Source organism: Ursus maritimus, unplaced genomic scaffold (assembly GCF_017311325.1).
Source record: "Ursus maritimus isolate PB19 unplaced genomic scaffold, ASM1731132v1 scaffold_5, whole genome shotgun sequence".
Lineage (NCBI taxonomy): Eukaryota > Metazoa > Chordata > Mammalia > Carnivora > Ursidae > Ursus > Ursus maritimus.
The window spans coordinates 86,506,040-86,524,214 of record NW_024426663.1 but is presented as its reverse complement, the minus strand read 5'-3'; the positions used below and the strand labels follow the sequence as shown (position 1 = coordinate 86,524,214).

Below are 18,175 nucleotides of genomic sequence, written 5' to 3'. Positions count from 1 at the left end.
TACCTCACTGAGCCCTGGGTCCCCAGTCCAGTCAACCCCAGCTCTGCCAAGAAGGCTGCTACAGCATGGCACACAGTGGAACATCCCGGATCAGCATTCATGACAGCTGCAGACATCACACCAAGATGACACAGGTGGTAAGCACCCCAGAACACTTCAGGCCTGCAGACCACAGCTTGCTAGGTCACCCCCACATGGAGGGCTACATGACCTTGAATGTTTCAGCTGCATCTCCCCTGACAAGAAGCCCCCTATGTGGAAAGCACAGGACCCCCAGCCTGCACTCTGTCAGGACACTCGCAAGGCTGCAGACCCCAGGACACCCCAGCTTTAATGCACTTGAGTTTTAGAAATCCTGCTAGGAGATCCTGTGCACAGAGAAACCCCACCAATCCTGAATCCACTCCAGCTACTGCTACCCTTCCAACGTGCCTTCTCTGCAGAGAGCCCTGGAACACTCCACCCCACACCCACTTCAGCTACAGCTGTCCTGCCAGGGCACCCCTTGTGCAGAGCGCCCCAGAAAATATCAGCTCCTTATCTGTCTCCACTCCAGCCACCCTGCCAGGGGGCCCTCTGCACAGAAAGCCCTGTGAACCAACTTGTATCCACTTCAGCTTCAGCTAACATGCCTGGGTGCCTTCAGTGTGAAGATGCATGCACCCGCATGTTTCCTGTAGCATGACTTACAATAGCCAGGGTATGGAAACTACCCAGGTATCCACCAGAGATGAATGGATAAGGACTGCTCTTCAGCTGAACCACCACCTCCCTGCTTGCCTACCTGGATTCTCTGCCTGTTCCCCTAGATCTCCCACTATATCTGCACCATCTTGAGGGTCCTAACCCAAAACCTGATGTCTGTGAATCCCATGTCCTCTCCAGAACCTCCATGTTCACACACTCTGCCAGCACCCCCACAAATTACCAGCACCCTCAGGGCCCTGAACTCCACCTGCACCCCAGAGAGTCCTAGCTCACACCGTGGTGCCCCTGTACCCCTGGCCAGAGAAGCACCCAGAAGTACCTGCAGTTCCTGATCCTCCTCCTTGGTAGCAGTGGGCTGCAGCCCCTGGACCAGGAAGCCAGCATGTGGAAGAAATTCTAGGTGAAAGATAAGCACAAGACTCAGAACGTGGGTTTTCATGCACTTCATGGGATCACACAAGGATCACCACCTCTTTCCAACTCTTCAAAGCCTGTTGTTGCTGATACTACATTACAGGTTAGAAAGGATTCTGTGCCTTAGCAGCCAATGGTGTTCCAGCAGCTCCACTGCAGAAGAGGACACAACAAAGTTTTGTAGGAATGCTAAAAATTACAGAGTTCCTAAATACACCACAGAGATGCTATAAGTCAACCCTGTTACAGATTTATGAATTAGAGGCACATAAGATTGAAACGGGGGGAGCGTCATCTCCAAGAAACATGTAAGACTTCAGGGAATATAGCTCCAGATGCAAATGTCTTCCATGCTGTACACTCACTGGTCACAAATAAAATCCACTCATTGTCAGTTATTGATCTATCAGTGGACTGCACTTTGTATACATACCCACAAATGAATCCTCATGTCCTTCCAGCATTTTATGTCTGTTCTGCCAAAGCCTGCCTTCATGAAGCAGAACCTGGATGTTTTTGCATTTGGGACCCACCGCAACATCCCTTCATCCACCAGGAGACTCCCTTCAGTACAGCCTTGAATGTCTTTGTAGAAAGACAGCTGCTGGCCTTCCTTGTGGTGCACGAGTCAGGAGAAGTTGTGCATATTTATTCCAAGTCTGATGTAATTAAGCTTGCTGCTGAGAAAATGTTCAGTAACCTAGCTATCACAGTGACCCAGGCCCTCAACACCACTCACAGTGTCTTGAGGGTGTTGTGAAGTATGGTAAGATGGAAATCCTGGACAGATTAGTGTGGGCTGACCTCTGGGCTGCTGGTCACAAGTGAAGCAGATAGCATCGTGGGTGTCATTTCCCTGTCAGACATGTGGTAAGCCCTAATACTCATGCATGCAGGTGCCAAAAAGAAGGAGATGGAAGCAGAATGGCCACTGTGCATGGAGAAGCCCTTGGAGAAAATGTGAACAAGGATTCTGGGTCAGGCTTTGCCTCCTGAACACTGACTGTGATAAAAGATGGTGAAATGGCTACAAATGTGTATCAGGGTTTAGTGATGGGTATTTTTCCCAGTGATGTTGAAACTGAGCATCGGAAACAGATTTTATGTGTTTTATGATTCAGGCTTGCGTTAAAAGACTATTTGCAGATTTTTGAACAATTTCGACGCTATATGTTATCAAAGTGCACTGTGTCGTGAATTTTTTTATTATTTTTCATCTCAACGAATTCACTGGTGCGTAACAGGTAATACAACATAAGTGGAGAGGATGGCCTATTCAGACCTTGTACCTTCTGTTAGCACACGGGGTATTTCTTCACTATGACCCGTGGCAGCTGGAACCACATGGGGCTGCAGTGTGAACACCTTTGAACCTTTCTCCAACCACTTTCTTTTCCTTAAATTTGTGGAACTGCTGTAATTTGAATATAAATAATTATTTTGCAAAACAATTACTTTTTATATTAAGTGTCTGTTCTGTTCTATAATGTAAGCATGACTGCTTTACAACAGCATTATTTATTTTTACTCACAGCAATATTTTACAGACCTTGGCAGGTAAACATTGTACCCTTTAATAAACCTTTGGTTGTTATTGTAAATGGCAACTTCTTCATTTAACTTTGGATCTGGAAAGGATAAAACTTTTTTTTATGAAAGATTTTATTTATTTATTTGAGAGAGAGACAGCCAGCAAGAGAAGGAACACAAGCAGGGGGGTGGGAGGGAGAAGCAGGCTCCCTGTGCCAGATGCGGGGCTCAATCCCAGGCCCCTGGGATCATGTCCTGAGCCGAAGGCAGACGCTTAATGGCTGAGCCACCCAGGCGCCCCTGGAAAGGATAAAACTTCTAATGTAGCCACTGTTAGAGCTTAAAAGCTCAGGTTTCCAAAAGCATATGGAGACCTGCTCTGCTAGACTGGAAACAGACAAACATTATGAGGAAAGAAATTGCTGTGAAAACGTCAACTTTTTTCTCATGTATAGAAATGTAAAATCATAATGACTATATGACTGCTGATGGATTGTTGTTGTAAAGTGTTATTATGGCATATGCAGTGTTGTCATGTAGTTGAAGAGAAACAGTGATTCTTAGTGTAAGTCCTCTGGAAATGTCCATACTATGCATATATATAAGTATACAGTGATTTATTTTTTTGGCACATTGAAAAAGTAAAATAAATCTTGCTATCTAAAGTGACTTGGGTGGCTCAGTCATTTAAGTGTCTACCTTTGGCTCAGATCATGAATTCATGGTCCTGGGATCAAAACCAGTGTCAGGCTCCCTGCTCAGTGGGAACCTAAACAATCTTCCTTCTACCCCTACTCCATTCATGGTCTCTCTCTCAAATAAATAAATAAATAAATAAATAAATAAATAAATAAATAATTTTAAAATAATCTTACTATCTATTAAAAAACAGATGAATGGATAAAGTGCAGGGGGTATATATACAAGGTGGAAAATTACTCAGCCATAAAAAAGGATGAGATCTTGTCATTTGGCACAACATGGATAGACCCAGATGGCATAAACCTAAGCAAAATATGTCAGACAGAGAAAGACAAATAGAGTATGAATTCAGTGTTATGTGGAATCTGAATAGCAAAACAAATGAATAAACAACCAATAAAAAGCAGAATTGGACCTATAAATACAGGAAACAAACTGATTTTTGCCAGAGGAGAGGGAGGGAGGCATGGGAGAAATGGGTGCAGGGGAGTGGGAGACACAGGCTTCCCGTTATGAGATGAATTATCACGTGGATGAAAGGCACAACGAAGGGAATATAGTCAATCGTATTGTAATAGTGTCTCTGGTGACCCATGGGAGCTACACTTGTGGTCAGTATAGCACAAGGTAAAAACTTGTCCAATCACTATAATGTCCACCTGAAGCTATCATGATATTTTGTCAACTATGCTTCAATTAAAAAAGAGTCAGAAAGTATTTATGTATTCATACTTATATATAACAGAATTGGGTTTGCCTGAGAGTGACAAAAAACAAATGCAATCCAGCTGGATTAGCCTCACTCACACTGTCTAGGGGCCACAAGTAACTCTGGACTCTTGGGACACCCCTGCTCTTCACTTCTATGACAATTTTACTTCCAGTTCCCTTCTTTGCTCATTTCTGCTTCAGTTTCCTTTGCCAGCTTTTTCCTGTGAGCTCCTTTAGTTGTTCAGTCATAGGCCACATGCTCTTCTTCTCTTCATGGTCCTCACAGGGAAACCCATCTATCCCTTGGCTTCAGAGCGCACCTCTCTGCTCTTTCTCTTCTCCCCCCTGAGTTCCAGACCATGTGTATCTGCTCCATGACGAGACAGCTCCATCTGGCAGCTCACTCTTTCAACAAGTAATTAATGGGAACTTCCTGTGTGCCAGTGGGGAACAAATACAGAACGTTTCTGAACACATTTCTTTTTAAAATTAGCTTTGGGGTAGAAGTAGACCTTTCACCTCTTACCTTCCAAATGGTGGTTGTTTTTCTACTTGTAGACTTGCAGCATTTATATTCTCAGATCTGTGATTGATTTCTTGGGTGTTCAGAATGATTTGTGATTTGATACGTATATAGTTGTATTTGAGGGAGGAGAAAACTTAACTCCACCCTCCAGTTCTTTCTGATTGGAACCTGGACATGAAGACTGTGAACCTGGTGACAGGATGAAATTCGTTGCCCCCCTTCTATGAGGCTGAATGTGGTTTTGGCAACAGGTAATGACACAGCTTCATCACTTTCAGGTTTAGGTTTATTGTTGGAAGATGTACCAAACATAACGTCTGCCACTTTCTGGACATATTTTTGAGCATCTATGGATGAGTTGGGAGTAGAATTTTGGTCTAGTGCCATGTTGTCCACTTACCCCTGAAGTGTGACCTTTCATGAGGTCTAATGGCCCATGTCTTCGTTAACATTGGTGTCAGTGTTTTAGAGAATGGTGACTCTGAGTGACACATTTAGCTTTGTACTGGTTGAGTCTTTCAGCTTCTCCATGAACTTAAATATAAATACAACCCAAATATTAATTTTTCATCTTGATGGAAAGTTAACTTGTTTTCTTTAAAACATGGTTTCCAGGGCACCTGGGTAGTGCAGTTGTTAAGCTTCTGCCTTTGGCTCAGGGCATGATCCTGGCGTTCCGGGATCAAGTCCCACATCGGGCTCCTCCACTGGGAGCCTGCTTCTTCCTCTCCTACTCCCCTGCTGTGTTCCCTCTCTCGCTGGCTGTCTCTCTGTCACATAAATAAATAAAATCTTTAAAAAAATTTTAAAAATTAGGAGGAGTTAAGATGGCGGAGGAATAGGGGACCCCTTTTTCAGCCGGTTCCCTGAGTCGAGCTGGTAGGTACCAGACCAGCCTAAATAACCACGGAATCAGCCTGAGACGCAGGATGATGCATCTGGATCTCTACAAATGAACATCTCCAGCGCTGAGTATTGAGGTACCAAGAGGGGAGCTGTAAACCGTGCACAGATATCGGAAGATAAACGGAAGGGGGAGGGAGCCGCCGCATTTGGACGCCGGGAAGCGGCAGCCACCTGCATGGGGGATCGGGCGGACTCACAGAGGGCACCCGCGAGAGAGCGGACTAGGCGGACTTGCGGACGGCACCTGCGAAACAGCAGACTGAGACCCTGAACCGGGTGCGCGCGCCACCAGGCATCTCCCGGAACACCGGAATCCCGGTGTGCTCACAGGATCCAGACTGAGACCAGGAGCGAGCGTGGGGCGGCTGGCAGCTGGCGGGCCACCTGCACGGGGGAGCGGGCGGACTCGCGGTCAGCACCCGCGAAACAGCAGACTGAGACCCTGAACCGGGTGCGCGCGCCACCAGGCGACGCTGCAGGGTTGAGCAGCACCAACAGAAACAGAGTTAAAGTGGCCAGAACATCAGTGGAGAACGGGCCGCAATCCCTCTGTTCTGCGACAATGCAGCCTCTGCTGCTCTGACCCTCAGAAGAGGCATAGCCGGCCGCCAGGGAAAGCCACCAGAGAACAAAAGCCTGGAATTACAGGCTCAGAGAGTGCCCATCACCATCCTCCCTCGCAGGGGACACAGAGACTCTAACCAAACAGGGTTGCCTGAGTATCGGCGCAGCAGGCCCCTGCCCCAGAACACAGAAGGCAGGCTGAAAAATCAAGAAGCCCACAACCCGAGGCGCCTGGGTGGCGCAGTCATTGAGCGCCTGCCTTCGGCTTAGGGCGTGATCCCGGCGTTCCGGAAAGGAGTCCCTCATCGGGCTCCTCCGCTGGGAGCCTGCTTCTTCCTCTCCCACTCCCCTGCTTCTGTTCCCTCTCTCGCTGGTTGGCTGCCACATAAATAAATAAATAAAATCTTTAAAGAAGAAGCCCACATCCCTAAGATCCCTATAAAACAAGGGGCACGGCCTGGGACCCAGTCAATAATTTGGGCTCTGGAAACCCCGCAACCTCTCTTCATCAGAATGACAAGAAGGAGAAGCCCCCCCCAGCAAAGAAAAGACAGTGAGTCTGTGGCCTCTGCCACAGAAATAATGGATATGGATGTAACCAAATTATCAGAAATGGAATTCAGAGTAACGATGGTCAAAATGATGAGTAGAATTGAAAAAACTATTAACGAAAAGGTTACTGAGAATATAGAATCCCTAAGGACAGAAATGAGAGCGAATCTGACAGAAATTAAAAATTCTATGAGCCAAATGCAGGCAAAACTAGAGGCTCTGACGGCCAGGGTCGCAGAAGCAGAGGAACGGGTTAGTGAATTGGAGGATGGGTTAATAGAGGAAAAAATGAAAATAGAAGATGGTCTTAAAAAAATCCACGCCCACGAATGTAGGTTACGGGAGATTACTGACTCAATGAAACGATCCAATGTTAGAATCATCGGCATCCCCGAGGGGGTGGAGAAAAACAGAGGTCTAGAAGAGATATTTGAACAAATTGTAGCTGAAAACTTCCCTAATCTAGCAAGGGAAACAAACATTCGTGTCCAAGAGGCAGAGAGGACCCCTCCCAAGCTCAACCACGACAAACCTACGCCACGTCACGTCATAGTGCAATTCGCAAATATTAGATGCAAGGATACAGTATTGAAAGCGGCCAGGGCAAAGAAATTTCTCACGTACCAAGGCAAAAGCATCAGAATTACGTCAGACCTGTCTACACAGACCTGGAATGAGAGAAAGGGTTGGGGGAGCATATTTAAAGCTCTTTCAGAGAAAAACATGCAGCCAAGGATCCTTTATCCAGCAAGGCTGTCATTCAGAATTGATGGAGAAATAAAGACATTTCAGAATCGCCAGTCACTAACCAATTTTGTAACCACGAAACCAGCCCTACAGGAGATATTACGGGGGGTTCTATAAAAGTAAAAAGGCCCCAAGAGTGATACAGAACAGAAAGTCACAGCCAATACAAACAAAGACTTTACTGGCAACATGGCAACATTAAAATCATATCTCTCAGTAATCAGTCTTAATGTAAATGGTTTGAACCATCCCATAAAACGCCACAGGGTTGCAGATTGGATAAAAAGAAATGACCCATCCATTTGCTGTCTACAAGAGACTCATTTCGAACCCAAAGATGCATTCAGACTGAGAGTAAGGGGATGGAGTACCATCTTTCACGCAAATGGACCTCAAAAGAAAGCTGGGGTAGCAATTCTCATATCAGATAAATTGGATTTTAAACTACAGACTATAGTTAGAGATGCAGAAGGGCACTATATTATTCTTAAGGGAAGTATTCAACAAGTGGATATGACAATTATAAATATATATGCCCCCAACAGGGGAGCAGCAAGATACACAAGCCAACTCTTAACCAGAATAAAGAGACATATAAATAAAAATACATTAATAGTAGGGGACCTCAACACTCCACTCTCAGAAATAGACAGAACACCCTGGCAAAAACTAAGCAAAGAATCAAAGGCTTTGAATGCCATACTCGACGAGTTGGACCTCATAGATATATATAGAACACTACACCCCAGAACCAAAGAATACTCATTCTATTCTAATGCCCATGGAACATTCTCAAGAATAGACCATGTTCTGGGACACAAAACAGGTCTCAACCGATACCAAAAGATTGAAATTATCCCCTGCATATTCTCAGACCACAACGCTCTGAAATTGGAACTCAACCACAAGGAAAAATTTGGAAGAAACTCAAACACTTGGAGACTAAGAACCATCCTGCTCAGGAATGACTCGATAAACCAGGAAATCAAAAATCAAATTAAACAATTTATGGAGACCAATGAGAATGAAAATACAACAGTCCAAAACCTATGGGATACTGCAAAGGCAGTCCTAAGGGGGAAATACATAGCCATCCAAGCCTCACTCAAAAGAATAGAAAAATCTAAAATGCAGTTTTTATATTCTCACCTCAAGAAGCTGGAACAGCAACAGAGGGACAGGCCTAATCCACGCACGAGGAAGCAGTTGACCAAAATTAGAGCTGAAATCAATCAAGCAGAAACCAGAAGTACAGTAGAGCAGATCAACAGGACTAGAAGCTGGTTCTTTGAGAGAATCAATAAAATTGACAGACCACTGGCAAGACTTATCCAAAAGAAAAGAGAAAGGACCCAGATTATTAAAATTATGAATGAAAAAGGAGAGGTCACGACGAACACCATTGAAATTGGAAGGATTATTAGAAATTTTTATCAACAGCTATATGCCAATAAACTAAGCAATCTGGAAGAGATGGAATCCTTCCTGGAAACCTATAAACTACCAAGATTGAAACCGGAAGAAATTGATTCCTTAAACAGGCCAATTAATTATGAAGAAATTGAGTCAGTGATAAACAACCTTCCAAATAACAAAACTCCAGGCCCGGACGGTTTTCCTGGGGAATTCTACCAAACATTCAAAGAAGAAATAATACCTATTCTCCTAAAGCTATTTCAAAAAATAGAAACAGAAGGAAAGCTACCAAACTCATTCTATGAGGCCAATATTACCTTGATCCCCAAACCAGGCAAAGACCCCCTCAAAAAGGAGAATTACAGACCGATTTCCCTAATGAATATGGACGCCAAAATCCTCAACAAGATACTTGCTAATAGAATCCAACAGTACATTAAAAGGATTATCCATCACGATCAAGTGGGATTCATACCTGGGATGCAAGCGTGGTTCAATATTCGCAAATCAATCAGCGTGATACATCATATCAACAAGAAAAGACTCAGGAACCATATGATCCTCTCAATCGATGCCGAAAAAGCATTTGACAAAATACAGCATCCTTTCCTGATTAAAACCCTTCAGAGTGTAGGAATAGAAGGTACATTTCTCAATCTCATAAAAGCCATCTATGAAAAGCCTACTGCAAATATTATTCTCAATGGGGAAAAGCTGGAAGCCTTTCCCTTAAGATCAGGAACTCGACAAGGATGCCCACTCTCGCCACTATTATTCAACATAGTACTAGAAGTCCTTGCAACAGCAATCAGACGACAAAAAGGGATCAAAGGTATTCAAATTGGCAAAGAAGAAGTCAAAATGTCTCTCTTTGCAGATGACATGATACTCTATATGGAAAACCCAAAAGAAGCCACTCCCAAACTATTAGAAGTTATAGAGCAATTCAGTAACGTGGCGGGATACAAAATCAATGCTCAGAAATCAGTTGCATTTCTATACACGAATAACGAGACCGAAGAAAGAGAAATTAGGGAATCCATCCCATTTACAATAGCACCAAAAACCATACGTTACCTTGGAATTAACTTAACCAGAGACGTAAAGGACCTATATTCTAGAAACTATAAATCACTCTTGAAAGACATTGAGGAAGACATAAAAAGATGGAAAGATATTCCATGCTCATGGATTGGAAGAATTAACATAGTTAAAATGTCCATGCTACCCAGAGCAATCTACACTTTCAATGCTATCCCGATCAAAATACCGAGGACATTTTTCAAAGAACTGGAACAAATAGTCCTTAAATTTGTATGGAAACAGAAAAGGCCCCGAATCTCCAAGGAACTGTTGAAAAGGAAAAACAAAGCTGGGGGCATCACAATGCCGGATTTCGAGCTGTACTACAAAGCTGTGATCACAAAGACAGCATGGTACTGGCACAAAAACAGACACATAGACCAATGGAACAGAATAGAGAGCCCAGAAATGGACCCTCGGCTCTTTGGGCAACTAATATTTGATAAAGCAGGAAAAAACATCCGGTGGGAAAAAGACAGTCTCTTCAATAAATGGTGCTGGGAAAATTGGACAGCTACATGCAAAAGAATGAAACTTGACCACTCTCTCACACCATACACAAAAATAAACTCCAAATGGATGAAAGACCTCGATGTGAGACAGGAATCCATCAAAATTCTAGAGGAGAACATAGGCAGCAACCTCTACGACATCGGCCAAAGCAACCTTTTTCATGACACATCCCCAAAGGCAAGAGAAACAAAAGATAAAATGAATTTATGGGACTTCATCAAGATTAAAAGTTTCTGCACAGCCAAGGAAACAGTCAGAAAAACTAAGAGGCAGCCCACGGAATGGGAGAATATATTTGCAAATGACACTACAGATAAAGGACTGGTATCCAAGATCTACAAAGAACTTCTCAAACTCAATACACGAGAAACAAATAAACAAATCAAAAAATGGGCAGAAGATATGAACAGACACTTTTCCAATGAAGACATACAAATGGCTAACAGACACATGAAAAAATGTTCAAAATCATTAGCCATCAAGGAAATTCAAATCAAAACCACACTGAGATACCACCTTACGCCAGTTAGAATGGCAAAAATAGACAAGGCAAGAAACAACAATTGTTGGAGAGGATGTGGAGAAAGGGGATCCCTCCTACATTGTTGGTGGGAATGCAAGTTGGTACAGCCACTCTGGAAAACAGTGTGGAGGTCCCTTAAAAAGTTAAAAATTGAGCTACCCTATGATCCAGCCATTGCACTACTGGGTGTTTACCCCAAAGATACAGACGTAGTGAAGAGAAGGGCCATATGCACCCCAATGTTCATAGCAGCAATGTCCACAATAGCTAAATCGTGGAAGGAGCCGAGATGCCCTTCAACAGATGACTGGCTTAAGAAGTTGTGGTCCATATATACAATGGAATATTACTCAGCTATCAGAAAGAACGAGTTCTCAACATTTGCTACAACATGGACGGCACTGGAGGAGATAATGCTAAGTGAAATAAGTCAAGCAGAGAAAGCAACTATCATATGATTTCTCTCATCTATGGAACATAAGAAATAGAATGATCAGTAGGGGAAGAAAGGGATAAAGAAAGGGGGGGTAATCAGAAGGGGGAATGAACCATGAGAGACTACGGACTATGAGAAAAAAACTGAGGGCTACAGGGCGGGGGGTGGGGGAATGGGATAGGCCAGTGATGGGTAGTAAGGAGGGCACATATTGCATGTTGCACTGGGTGTTATACACAACTAATGAATCATCGAGCCTTACATCGAAAACCGGGGATGTACTGTATGATGACTTACATAATATAATAAAAAATCATTAAAAAATTAAAAAAAAAATAAAACATGGTTTCCAGGCAATGCTGTCAGGAGGATCATTGAAAAAGCCATCAGTAATTGGCCAGCTGAACTGCCTGGTGATTGGCCACCCAATGGGGCCAACCTAACAGTGCCCTGGTGATAGGCCAGGGCATTGTGGTGACATCACAAGAAGGCATTGTGATGCCCCAGGGCTGTTATAAAGCAGGGCAACAGCCCAGGCTGCACTGAGAGAGAGATGGCGCTCCAGCCACAGCTCTTCCTGCTGCTATTCCTCACCTTCTCTGCCCTGTTCTCTTCCCCTGCCCACGGCAAGCCCCCTGCCTATTCCTCTCACCCAGGGCCTCTCACCAACACTCTGCACTCCAGTGTCATGTTTGTGCCTACTTTTGTGCTCCTTTGTGGTCCTGAGAGTCCACAAACCTGCTCCTGGTGACTGCTGGACATGTTTCCCACTATGAAGATGGCCTGGCCGCTCAGGTACACATTTCCATTTGGCATGTGGGAGTGGGAAACTAGCAATCAGAGTACCGTGGATTCTCAGCCCGACGGGCCCCACACCACTGGGGTCACAATTGAGCTCAGTACAGGAAAACTCAGTCTGTGCACTGAGGGAGCACTGGGCACCCTACGACTCTGGAGCCCTCCAGCCCCTCTCAGCACAAGGGCCCTGAACATCAAGCCGCTCCAGATGTACACAATGTGTACAATGCCTCCAGACACCTGGCAGAGGGGAATTTTAGGAAACAAGTACTGGGAGAATGAATCACCACATCATTGGACACAGTGGGAGTTCTTGCAACATAGGTCTTCAGACCACAAGCTCTCTGACCCAGGTCAGCAGTGGACAAACTAATCCCCATTACATCTGGCCAACTAGGGGCCAAGAGACCACCAATCCTCAAACACAGCAGAACACAGAGCAATTCAGTTCCCAGAACAGAGCACCCAACAGGAGCCCTCAGACTTGGAGACTTCTGAACTCATTTGACACTGGCCACATGAGTCACACAGACACTGGGTGGACCATCAGCCCTCATACCACAAGGTGGCCAGCCAAGTACAGCACAAGGCAAGTGAGTCCAGAAAACACTGGGCTTGCCAAGTGCCAAGAAACCATGAGTCCTATATCCCAGGTCAGCAATGGGAAAAGGACTCACCTGCACAGCAGGATCACCATGTGCCCTTGGACCTGGAGACCAACAACTCAGCTCTGTGCTAGTCCAAGAAGGCAACCTGACAGCAGGCTCTCCATGAGCCTTGGACCTAAAGACCCTAAACACAGCTGTCTGCTAGGCCAAGTAGGCACCTGCACAGATGGCTCACCTTGAGCCCTTGGTCCTCAAGACCAACAACTCAACTCTCTCTAGGCAAACCAGGCACCTTGAGAGTGGGCTATCCGTGTGTCCTTGGACTTGGCAACCAATAACTCAGCTCTGTCCTAGGCCAAGCAGGCACCTGGAGAGCAGGCTCACCATGTGCCTTTCAACCTGGAGACCAAAATACATCTCCACACTAGGCCAAGCAGGCACCTGGACTGTGGTCTCCCCACATGCCTTTAGACGTGGAACCAGAACACAGGACACTCAAACACTGGGCTTGCCAGTTGGTCTCATGCTGTGAGAACTCCAAACCTGCACTGCATTGCACCCATGAGTCCACTGGACCCATGGCTACCTGGGAGACTTCAAACCAGGAGCCCTGCAACCCAGCTAAGCACTGGGTTAAAAAGCCAATGGAAAACCAGCTTGACCCAAAACCCTCTGATTGGGTGCCTTCCAACTCTGCATGGAAGTAAGCATCCAGTCCCCTTCTCCCTGGGATTGACTTCAGACTGATGAACTTATGCCCTGTTTCCTGTGCAGTATTCATCTTTTGGGGAGTTCTCCTCCTCAGAAGAAAACAATGCTATGTCCTAGAAGGTGAAACAGACAAGTGGTTTGAAGACCACATTAAAACTCAGAGCAGAAAATGAGGAAGGGCGGTTGCGAGGGAATTGTAGAGGAGACCTAGGCCCTGAGCACAGAGGAATCATTGGCTGAGATCCTCCAGTTGAACAAGAGATCCTCCATCCTGGAGAGAGCAGTTGAGGCCTTAAAATAAGAGGCCAACGAATGAAGTGAGAGTCAGGCTCAGCTCCATGAGGTGGAGAGGTTCTTCATTCAAATGAAGGTCTTCCTGGAAGTTTCTGCCTCCCATGCAGTGTCCAAGGGGTGACATCAGTGCACTTACCCATGATGACATAGGAGGGGAGTTGGGAAAAATGTGGTCATCTCCAGGAGTAGGGGTGTGGTATGAATTTGAATGTTAGGTTAAGTAAACAATTTAGATGATTATTTCTGAATGAGGAATTTATGAGAAACAACTCTTGGGTGATTGTGATGTGCAGCCTAGCTTTCAGTCACTACTGCCCCTTATGAGTCATCACATTCTCCTGATGCTGGGAAGGGGTCTCCATGGCTCTGAAAAGTATTGGTGAAGCATGCAGAGCTGACCCTGAGCACAACCTGCCTCTCCCCATCAACACTTTCAGACATACTGATCTCTACAAACCAAGAACAGCTGCTGAGATCAGCACCATTCTGTTTGGAAGGAAAAGAGAAGCAGTATGTCTGCAAACGGGTATTTCTGCATAAAGCATTTCTGGCTGAGACCTCCCAGCAGATTGTCGCTAAACATGGGATTGGACCCTGATGTTATTATGGCTTCAGACTTTGGCAAGTGTTTCTCCATGACAGGTTCCTGTGTAATGCAGTCCTTTGAAGAGCAATTGTGACAAGACCAGGAAACTATGGAGGAATGAGTCCAGAGGCATGCGACAATTCCCTGTCTCTGGATGAAGAGGTGTGGGGTCAGGAAGGTAGGCAGAGTGGTGTGAGGGGCAAGATGATGGGCTCTGTTCTGACCAAAGAGGCACTGCAGAAATTGGGGGAGACATGGATTCACATTGTGTACTTTAAGTGTCTGGGTGTTTGCACAGAGTAAGGCACAGTGCAAGAGAGGTGGGGACAAGTGCACCTTGGAGACTGTAGGTTCTGCTTGGGTATGAAGGAAAGGGTCAAATTCCAGCAGGCAGAGCCAAGATTCTGTGATAAACTGGACACTGGGTGTCAGAAGACAGTTGGAAAGTGAGGTTCCAGGTTCATCCCCTCCTGGGAAATGGGCCCTCTTAGCCCCAGGGATGTGGGCTGAATGCTCAGGTGAGGTACAGATTCCAGAGAGCTGGTGTCCACCTGTGGCTCCAGCTGAGGTGGTAGGGGAAGGGCCTAGAGCTGTGGCTCCTGGGCTGAGCTCAGTCAAAGCAGTATGCTAATAGCACCTGGGCATACACAGATGGGAGCCCTGAGGAAGCTTCATCTGGGGGTGGGAAGTGAACATCAGGGGGACTTAGGCAGTGGGAGGCTTGCATCCCTAAGATGGATGGTGTCTGAGCTGATTTCAGGAGCCAGTGTGGAGTTTGGTGGAGTCCAGGTCACTAAGATGTAAGGGGATGTGTATCGCTTATGAGATCCCAACACTTAGAACCTCCTGTGCTTAGCTGCTCAGACCCTGCTCACCATACCCTGGGTTCCACAAACATCAGGCTCCTGGATGTGCTGACACCCCAAGCTGCTCACCCCTTGAGTCCCCACTCCTTCATCTGTAAAATGGGGGCAACTTTGTTGGCAGGTAGTTGTGTGAGCAGGAGGCAGGAGATGGCAAGGTTGGGGAGTGGGTCTACAGGGCAGGGGACAGATGCAGTCCAGAGGGAGGAAGAAAGGAGGGTAGACTGTGAGCCAGGTCCTTGTCCTGACCTTTCCTTCTCAAAGGGAAAACATCAGCTCTGGGAGGACAGCAGTTGGTGTCCACATCTGGTCTTCTCTGCCTCTTAGGGTTACATGGTGTCACAACCCAGCATCTGCCCACTCACAGACCAGTACCAGACCCCTCCTGCCTCCTTGACTGCTGCTTGATACCCACACCTTAGGATCCTGGGGCCTTTAGGGAAGCTTGGAACTCCAGTGACCAGGGTGAGACTGCTAGTCTTAGGGAATATTCCTAGGTGTGCTGACAGAACACTGCTACAGATAGGTCAGGAGGTAGAGATGTAGATTTATAGATTCACAGGTAGCTGCAGGCAGTTCAGAAAGGTCCCTTCAAAGGGGGACCCTTTACCCATTTTGGTTGTTCCCAGTCTTTCAGCTATTATTAATAAACCCAGAGTGAACATTTATGCACAGTGTTTGATGGGATCCTAAGTTTTCATTCTTTGTGATAAAGGTCCAGGAGAGTGCTTGCTAGGTTGTAGGGTTTATGTTTTGCTTTTGTAGAACCTATCAATCTGAATAACCAGAGGGCTGTTCCATTTACATTCCTACCAGCAATGTATGAGAGCTGGCTCTTTCCAACATTTGATGTTATTACTGTGTTTTATACTAACCAGCTATCCTAAGATGTGGGTAGTAGTGATAACTCAGTCAGGTTTTCATTAGCATTTCCCTCATGGCTAGCGATGTTGAACTTTTTTTTTTCTTGTGCTTATTTGCCATAAGCATATTAATTTTTGATATAATGTCTGTTCATGTCTTTTTGCCCATTTTCTGTTTGGGTAGTTTTTTTTTTTCTTCTTTATGTTCAGCGTTCGGAGTTCTTTGCATATTCTAGATAGAAGTTCTTTGTCAGATATGTGGATTGCAAATATGTTCACCTAGTCTACAGCTTGTCTTTCCACGTTCCTGATAAGAACAAAAGTACTTAGTACAGCAAAAGTTTTCAATTTTGGTAAAGTCCTGTTTATGAATTGTTTTCTTTACTGCAGTATGCTTTTAGTTTTCCCCATTGAGAATGATATACACCCTTTCATAATTGACTTTTAGGATATTGAGGTATGTTCCCTCTATCCCTACGTGGTGGAGGAATTTTTTCAAGAATGGATGCTGTATTTTATCATATTTTTTTCTGCCTCTGTTGAGAGGATCATATTGTTCTTGTCCTTATATTAATGTGGTGTATCACACTGATGAAATTATCATTGTTGAACCATTTCTGCAGCCCAGGAATTAATGCCTGTTGGTCGTGGTGAATAATTCTCTTAATGTACTGTTGGATCATATTGGCTAGTACCTTGCTGCAAATTTTTGCATCCATATTCATTAGGGATACTGGACTATAATTCTCCTTTTTTAATAATAATTTTTATTATATTATGTTAATCACCATACAGTACATCCCTAGATTTTGATGTAAAGTTCCATGATTCATTACTAGCATATAACACCCAGTGCTCCATGCAATATGTGCCCTCCTTACTACCCATCACCAGGCTATCCCATTCCCCTCCCCCCTCCCCTCTGAAGCCCTCAGTTTGTTTCCCAGAGTCTATACTCTCTCATGTTTCATTTCACCTTCTGTTTACCCCCCCCCCTTTCTTCTCCCCTTTCTTCTCCTACTGATCTCCTTTTTGGTGTGGTCTTTGGTTTCGGGATGAAGGTAAGGTTGGCCTCATTGAATGAGTCTGGACAATTTCCATCCATTTCTATTTTTTTTTTTAAAACTTGTAAAGGAATATGTATTATTTCTTCTTTAAATATTTGGTAGAATTTCCCTGGGAAGCCATCTGGACGTGGACTCTTGTTTGTTGAGCAACTTATGATTACTGACTCAATTACATCGATGGTCAATGTCTGTTCAGGTTTTCTATTTCTTCCTATTTCAGTTATGGTAATTTCTATTTTTTCAAGTAATTTTTTATTTCTTCCAGATTTCCCAGTTTGTTGCATATAATGGCTCATAATATTCCCTTATAATTGTTTGTATTTCTGTGGTGTTGTTTGTGATCTATCCTCTTTCATTCATGATTTTGGGTCCTTTCTCTTTTCTTCCTGATAAGTCTGGCTAGGGGATTCTTGATCTTATTCATTCTTTCAAAGAACCAGTTCTTGTTTTCATTCCTCTGTCCTACTGTTTTGCTTTGTTTTGTTTTCTAGTTCATCGATTTCTTCTCTAATCTTTTTTATTTCTCTTCTCCTCCTGGATTTTACTTTCTTTGCTGTTCTTTTTTGAGCTCCTTTAGGTTATGTTGTGTATTTCAGACTTTCCTTTTTTCTTGAGGAAAGCCTGTACTGCTTTATACTTTCCTCTTAGGACTTCTTTTGCTGCAGCCCAAAACTTTGGACTGTTACATTTTCCTTATCATTTGCTTCCAAGTATTTTTAATATTCTTCTTTAATTTCCTGGTTGACCCATTCATTCTTTAGTAGGATGTTCTTTGACCTCCACGTATTTGTGGTCCTTCCAAATGTTCCCTTGTGGCTGACTTCAAGTTTTTAAGCATTGTGGCCTGAAAAGATGCATGATATGATCTCAATGTCTTTGTTTGGGTTGAGACCTGATTTGTGACCCAGGTTGTGATCTATTCAGGAAAATGTTTGATGTGCACTTGAGAAGAGTGTGTTCTTTGTTGCTTTAGGATGAAATGTTCTGAAAATATCTGTTGAGTCCATTGAGTCCAGTGTGTCATTCACAGTCCTCGTTTCCTTTGTCAACTGGT

General features: G+C 44.5%; 1 pseudogene; it reads left to right on the top strand.

Moving 5' to 3' along the window:
- The first annotated feature begins 1,426 nt into the window (after positions 1 to 1,426).
- Positions 1,427 to 2,086, top strand: LOC103680615 (annotated as a pseudogene).
- Positions 2,087 to 18,175: the final 16,089 nt, after the last annotated feature.